The 8298-nt window shown below is 37.9% G+C and overlaps 1 protein-coding gene across 1 annotated transcript in view; it reads left to right on the top strand.

Moving 5' to 3' along the window:
• UTRN (utrophin) overlaps positions 1 to 8298 on the top strand; it is a gene marked incomplete at both ends in the record, with an annotated part of 425527 nt that overhangs the window by 296824 nt on the left and 120405 nt on the right. The window lies entirely within an intron of this gene.

The raw sequence follows: 8298 nt of genomic DNA, 5'->3' as shown, positions 1-8298 counted from the left end.
TATTTATTGTCTAAGACAGATCAATCAGCAGAACTAGTTAGGATTAACCTACTAAATTAGACAGGGAACACCTTCCAAGCTCTACAACTACCAGTCGTAAATAAACAGTCATATTTATTCCCATGTAGTTCTCTCAATGTCAGAATAAACAGCAACTTTAAAATATTGTTTAAAAATGAACAATGATGTAAAAAATAAAAAAAATTAAAAAGAAAATAAATAAAATATAGAGTGTTTTTTAGTGATGGTTTTAGAATAGCTTTATTTCCCTGTTTAATAACTTAACTTTTAGTTTCATTTTTAAAGTTTTATAGAAAGTGAAGTCATTTATATTGCAGCTTCTCTTTCCAGAATACAAGGTTATCATTCAATCAACAATTATTTAGAGAGCATTTACCATGTAGATAGTAGTCATTTGTAATGTTATGGATTTACTTCAAATATTGCAGGTTGGGCAAAATGCAGGTTGGGCAAAATATTGCAGATTGGGCAAAATTGCAGGTGCAGTTTTCACTGTTCAATTTACACTTCATTTTCATAAGAATATAAATATTATGTTTGTTTGGGCAGTTGTCAGAGCTCTAGCACTCTTTTCCAATAGAATACATTTTGATTTTACAAGTGGAAATCACCAAGAATGATTGAAAGTGCTTGATTCAGGTATAATTTCTCATAGCATTTTTCATTTCCCTAGGGCTACTCTGTCCTTGGCTTAACTAAATTTTAATTCCCACATTCAAACATCATTATATGAAAGCTGGGGCATTTGGGCCTTAAACTGAATTGCCAAGATACATAGACAAACTAACTGATTAAAATAACAAATTTGAGCATTGTCTTTAAACAGCATCATTCACTATTCAGTTTAGTCTGTGTATGTGTATAGTGATTTTTCTCTGTACTTAAGTAATCTGAAACTCTGCCTAAAAACCTGCAATTTTAAAATTTTGCTGTTTATAACAGTTACCTAAAGTGAAAAATTGGCTTTTTGCTAAATTTGGCTAAAATTAATTTCCAAATACCACTACCTACCTTGTACCTTTGCCACCTATATTGACTTTCTTACCCAAAACACAGCCTTTAGAGGTGTGTTAATGTGTGGGATACCTAGACTCAGTTTCCCAAAAGGGTGGGTGGAAGCCTCCCCAAATTAACAAGCAATTCTCAGACACTGAAAAAGTGTCTGAGAATCTGAAAATTCAACAAAATTCTAACACTGTCTACACAGAGAGTATTAGGTTTCACAGATTAAAGGCTCAGTCTCCTAAGACTGTCCTCTACTTAAGACACCACAAACCCAGGGTGACACCTGGGCCTCTGACTTATTGACTACAGAATGAATATTCCCACAATCCTCTCAGACTGCAGGTGCCCATTGCAATCCCAGATTATCATCTGTCCTTCTGACCTACCGGCTATAAATCAGAGGTTCCTAAGATACTCTCCTCAAATTCCATTGATTTGTTTTTTTTTTTTTTTTAAAGATTTTATTATTTATTTTTATACAAGAGCTGAGGTACAGGCCAGAGGTTGCGGGAGGGTGAGAGGATTCACTAGAGACAGAGCGGGGAGCAGAACAGGCAGAAAACCGAAATACACAGCTGAGGGGAGCAGCAGTCGAGACAGGAGAGGTCTCCCACACCATGTGGGAATCTCCCTGACTGGCCAGGAATTGAACCCACACTGCAGAGGCTGTGGACAGCTTCACAGCGCTGCGCTCAACCTGCTGTGCCACCAGAGAGGCCCTCAAATTCCATTGATTTGTAAGAATGGCACACAGAACTCAGGGAACCTGTTTCCTTTCTAGATCATTGTTACAAAGAACACTAATGACTACAGATCAACAGCCACTTGGAAGAGAAACGTGTGGTATGGAGAAAAGGCACATCATTCTCCCCTTATCTCCATGTGTTTACCAACCCTGAATCTCTCTGAAACCCCTCCTTCAGGTTTTTTATGGCAAAATTACGACACAGGCATGATTAACTCATTGGCCATTGGCAATGGAACTTAACATCTAGCTGCTCTCCACTCCCAGGACATCTTGGGGTGGGACTGGAAGTTATGCTCTCTGTTCATGTTAGTTTCCCTGGCAACCAGCCCCCATCGTCAGGTGCTTCCAATAAGTCATCTCAGCAGCATAACCCTTAGAAAATATCACTCCTGTCTATCATAGCACTCATAACACTACGGTATTCCAAGGGTTTGGGTGAACTGTGAGACAGGATCTTGGATGAAGACTAATAGAGAAATACCTTTTACTCATCTGAATAACCAAATATATTTATTTCCTATAAATCACAGTATTGTTAGTAAAGCTGCTACTTGTTTGCAGTTCTTTGCCACACAACATTTAGTTATCTGCATGTGGATTTGTCTCCTAAGCCTAATAAGTACCATTGGAAACTTACTTAAATATTCCAAAATATTGCAAGTCTAGAGGGAGAAGCAAGGCCACCTAGTAGCTGTCACCCTCTGGTGGTGAAATTGAGAGTGGACAGCAAATGTAGGTAAGACATAAAGTCCTCTAAAGCCCAGTGATGCAGCCCACTCTACTCATCCCATTCCTAATCAACTGCCTGCAACACTCTTAGCCCAGAAACAGTTTCATTTATCTGATGGTTCATTTATTCATCTGAGGAACTTCTATGGGGTACCTGATGTTTGCCACATACTTTGCTACACACTGGTGATGCATCTTTTCATAAGATTGCTTTTGTTGTCACAGAAATCACCATTTAGCATCAGAGTCAGGCTTGAAAACAGGTAACTAGAGTGCACTTGAACAATACACAAGCACTGTAATGTGAACTTGAACTCACAACCAGATGGCACAGATGAGTCATGATTGTCTGTATTGAAAATTGCAAAAGGCTGCATAGAGCAGATTTGCCTTTGGACTAGAAAAGAGACCTTGGATGAGAATTCTTTAAAGAGAGTTACCAGGCTCCTAAAGGGAAAATCCTCCTAATTAACCATAGTACTACTTGGAGTATTCACTAGAGCAAAAGGCACTGCATACTTTCCTACTGATTATCTTGAAAGAAAGATTATACAAGTTCAACACACAATACAGTGCTTGATAATAGCAGACTTACTATATCTGCTGTAGGAAGGAATACTTTAATGTGTACATATACTTTAAAAACTATAGTGGAGAGTACTGTTTTATTACTGTGAGAAATTAGAAAGGATTCCTGTCTTATTTTTAGCATTCATATTTAGTATTCTGATTCAGGCATCATTTATTATATTAATGAGGTGGAACCAAAATGAATTTATATATTAAATGTTCATTTAGGAATGTTAACCAAAACTTTTAAAGCACTATGAAGGCAATTTTTTTTTTTACTTTGCCTGCATACCAATGAAAAGTTAGCCTGTTTTCTTTCCTCTTTTTATGCAATTTTATTAGTGCTATCAAATTTAATGACTCTTCTGCCCTTTTTGCTGTCATACTGTAATGGCTTCAGATCCATATATGCTGATATAGCTTGGAAAGCAAATTGTGAAAAAAAAGGAATTACATTTTAGCAGATTTTCCTTATGTTTGGATCTTTTTTTTTTTTTGCTTATATTCTCCTAGAAGCAATTAAATGCTTTAAAAAGAAAAAAGGAAAAAGCTAAGGAGGCCTGCTGCACCAGCAGTACTTCTATTTGTTATAGTTTCAGATGTGTGTGTTTAGAAAGAGCTTCATGGATGCATGTTTCCTGCAGTCACAGTCACACAGAACTCCACTCTTGGGTCTGCACTGGGTTTAATACTCTACTACCGCCATCTTGAAATTCTTAGTACTATTTGGACAATGGGCCCTGCAATTTTATTCACAGAGCGCTGCAATTTATATAGTGAGACTTCCTTGCATGAAGAAGAAAAACATGAGTTTTAACATACACAAGATGATACCTTTACAATAACTAAAGTCTCTTAAAACTTACTTTAAGTAGCATCTGCCGGGCCTATCTGGAGGTGCAGGTGGTTGAGCACAGTGCTGTGAAGCTGTCCCCAGTCTCTTCAGTACAGGTTCAATCCCAGCTGGCTGGGGATATACCCACATGGCTCAGCAGACCTCTCCTGCCTCACCCGCTGCTCCCCTCAGCGGTATGTTTCCATCCATCTGCCTGTTTTGTTCCCCACTCTGTCTCTGGTGAATCTTCTCACCCTCCCGCACAACTGGCCTGTACCCCGGTTCTTGTATAAATAAAAATAAATCTTTAAAAAAAAGAAGCCTCTGACTTCTTCTCAGGTAACCCTGTCATTCTGAGCCCCCCACTCTTATAACTAGTTATGTTTCTATTTGTCAGTATTGGCTGAGATGTGACTGTTCTAGATCCCTCATTCCCTATTGACTCACCAACTGTTCTGCTATCTTTATTTGCCTGCTAGGACACTGTGGGACCCAGATTTTCTTTTCATCTTACTCTCCTGTTTCCTTTATTGTTTCCTCTTCTTTTCTCAACCTCCTAAAATTGCATGCACCAGGGATGGGACAGTACCTTCTCTCCACTTATTCTTCCTGAACTCCTCTGTCTCTTGGTATTATCTGCCATCTGTATGCCAGCTACTCACTCCCTGATTTCTACCCATTTACATGTCCTCTCTACTTGGGAATCTGATAGTCCTTTGAATTTAATATTCCAAACTGAATTCCTGAACTTGCTTTCACCCATCTTCAACCCAGTCTTCCTTGTTTCACTTGCTAGCCTTTTATTCTGATTGCTAGGTGAAAAATGAGAATCCCCTTCAGTCTTATCTTTCATATTCACTCCACTAGGAAATATTGTTGACTCTACATTCAAAACATAGAGTCTGAATCTGATTACCTCCTGCCAGCAGTTTCTACTCTGGCACTAGTGTTTGCGCTCAGATAAATCAAAGATCGGCAGTGGCTTCCTGTCTCATCCAGAAAAAAAGCCACAGTCCTCCAAATGCTCTAGAACACCTGACATGATCTGACCTACCTCCCATTCTCTCCTTGCTTGTCTTATTCTTGCTAGTTTCTCTCTTACTACACACTGGTTTTAGCCACCCTGGTTCCTTGTGTCTTCAGTCACAGCACCATGCTGTCTCCTGTGCTTTCGAATACTTTCTCTTCTACCCTCAAGTTAACGCAACTGTTTTCTAGTGTTTGATAGCTGGCTTTTTTTTCCAAGGAAGCCTTCTCAGGCTTTTCAACTTGATTTGTAACCTCCTTCCAGTACTCCTGATCTCTTACCAGTTCTATCTTTTTCTTTTTCCGTAGCATTTATCATCTGCTAGCATAATCACTTCGTGTCTATTCTCATTTTATCTATGCCTGACAATCTAGATTCTCAATCATACTTATCAAATGTTGAATGAATGAAAGAGGCCCCAAGGTAACATGGCCTTGGGTGTGAATGTTCCTTGTTTCTCTTTAGTTCTCTATATTTCGTTTAATTTATTCATGTTTGAGAGAATTTTACATTTTGAGATTACATGTACTCCACCTGAGTTTTAATAAACATGATAGCTGACAAATGTAAAAAATCTTTTCTTAATAACTAGAAATAATATCAATTACATGGCATCCTTGAAATCATAAGGAAAATTAATTAACGCCATTATGCTTTATGCTTTGTTATTAGTCAGCCAAAAGGTTACCTTTTTTCTTAATATAATGCTGCTGAAGACATTCAAATTAAGGGTTGGAAAGAATTTTGTATGAGGGAGAAATAATTGGGTTATTTTTGTTGAGATACTCTAAGATACAGCTTATTATTTTATCCTGTGTGCTGAATATTGCCAGACTCAGTATTTGCACTCTGTGTTGTGTAGAAATTTGACACCATGAACATTGGATGAGTTAAGTTTCCTAACAGATATTTGGCATAGCTTAAACATATGAGGTTTCTCATTTAACATCTGTGTTGTCATGTGTTACATTTTATAAATAAATGTGGCTCCAGGAAGATCACTGAAGTAAACCATGATGGGAAAGTTTTATGATTGTTATAGATATAAAAAGTATGCTTATAAAACACTTGTAACTTGTAACCTTAATAATAATGCCCTTTGAAAAGAAATGTAACTATTACATTTGAAAACGATGGTGTTTCCTTGGGTGGGAATTGGAAGTGGAAGAGGAAGGAATAGGGTAGGGAATGGGGTTGAGGATGAGGTGATAGGTTTGATGAAGGGCAATAAAGCATGTGCCCATTAAGTTTACTCCCAAAGATATTATTTTTGTAAACAAATGGCAAATCATTAAAATTTTGATGGGGTAGAATTTAAAAGTAGTAATTTTTCCAATGATAGATAAACTTGATTCCATTTGACATGGAATGTGATACGTTCAAGTATGTATTTTCTTAAAAGTAGAATTTTTAATTATGAATAAAATATAGATTTTATAGAATAAAGAAAAATTGGCCACAATTTTACCACTGTTATATAGGCATTTTTATGTTGCATTATTTTCTTTTTGCATATTTGTGTTTCATTGAGTGTTGATAGCGTACATGATTCTTATCCTGTCTTTTCCACTTATATGTATGTCGTTCCTCTTTCTTCACATTGCTGTGGAGTCATTATCACAATAAATGTTCAAGATTACATAATGGTCTCTCATGTAGCGATAACATAGTCAACCAAAACATTTTCCAGGTGTTAGATACTTAAGTTGTTTTCCATCATTTTAATCATAAATAATGTTATAATGAAAATGCTTGGGTTTGTAGCTTTTTCTGGATCATTTTCTTAGATTATATTCCCAAAGGTGAAATTCTTGTCTCACACGATATGAACATAATAATAGTAATGACTCTGAGATGTTGCCAACCTACTTTCCCAAATAACTGGACCAATTTTCCACCTCCACCAATGCGTGAAAGCAAAGTTTCATTGCATCTTTGCCTGTAATTTCTCATTTTTGTCCATTTCTTCTGTGAACCTTGTATTACTAGCATTAAAATACTGGCATTCAGTGTCAGTGTGAGAATTTAGAAAGCAGTTTTAGGGTGCCAGATCCTTGACTCAAGTTTCTCTCCCAAATAAAAGGAAGAAGAGAGCTGCTTGGATGTATTTGATTTAGTCGGGTTGATTCTGTTGTCCTAGACAGGGGAAAAGCCACCCATTGTTCATGGACTTATCAGGGGTAGTAGTTAGTGTGTGTGATGTGACTAGTAGCTGTTTTAGCCACCACAGAGCTTCACATTGCTGTTTTTCTCTGAAACAAGTTGATTCACAGAAAGACATTAAATTTATCTGTTTGCTTCCTAAGAATCTAAAGTAACAAAAAGACTTGCAACACAGTTTTATGATTACCAAACATTTTGACTTAACCTTAAAAGATCATATAAATCCATTTTCTCCTAACTGAATAATGTACCCCTTAGAAAAGTTAAATCAGTTGTTCCTGCACATGAAGTTTGACTACTGATGTAAGTCTTCCAAAATTATAAACAGAACTTTTCATTGAGTCATGATGAAGAGCGTCTTAGGAAAGAAACTATCTTGTGGTAGAGCTAAAAATGACCATAAAACTTGAGGTTAGCACCATCTTAATACTAACTGCCAATTCTACAGCACTGATTAATTTCATAGTAGGGCCACATGAACTATCACACAAGTGAAGTTAACAGAATGAGAGGTTTTGTTATTATCACACAGAGAAGTCACTGGATGAACCCAGGGGCTCATGGTGGATAACAGTGTGCCTACTTGGTGTGAATTGGGCTGTATGTAACACAGGACTTTGTGCTGCAAACCTTTATGTCATTTTGCTGTGCCATGAACAAATTTTTAAATCATTCTGTTCTGTCATACACATATTCACTGAGTGTCCTCTCTGCCCTCTGGGGTGCAGTTGTGAGGGTTTCCCTGAGTGTAGTCTGACAGTCACGTCTGCCAAGGGACCTGCGCAGATGCATATGGTAACGCACTAGCCAGGCCAGTGCCCAGAGCTGTGGGTACCTGAGGAGGGAGAGCTGCTCTGTCTGGGAGCTCAGAGTTGGTTATGTTGACGTGAGGGTCACATTGGAGCTGGGTTTCTGATGGGTCAGGAAGGTCGCCCTTGTTGATCTCCTTAACATTCACCAGTGAAGGTCAGCACAGCTGCTAAGAAAGGACTCAGATACTGTCTCCACAATGGCTTTTCCTGTGAAGGCTCTTGGGGCTCCTGCATTCCTCTGCTGCTGGCTTCTTCCATGCTGCTTCCTTCTGCAGACCGGCTTTGCCAGAGCTGCTCCTGATTCCCAGGAATTTTCCTCCCTTGATTCTTTTCTAAGACTTCCTGAGGCCCATGTTATCTTTCAAATCAGTTATTTCACTTATTCAAT

This window comes from Talpa europaea, assembly GCF_964194135.1.
Source record: "Talpa europaea genome assembly, chromosome: 2".
Classification (NCBI taxonomy): Eukaryota; Metazoa; Chordata; class Mammalia; order Eulipotyphla; family Talpidae; genus Talpa; species Talpa europaea.
Note: the sequence above shows the minus strand (reverse complement) of the source record. Positions and strands in the feature narration are given on the sequence as shown.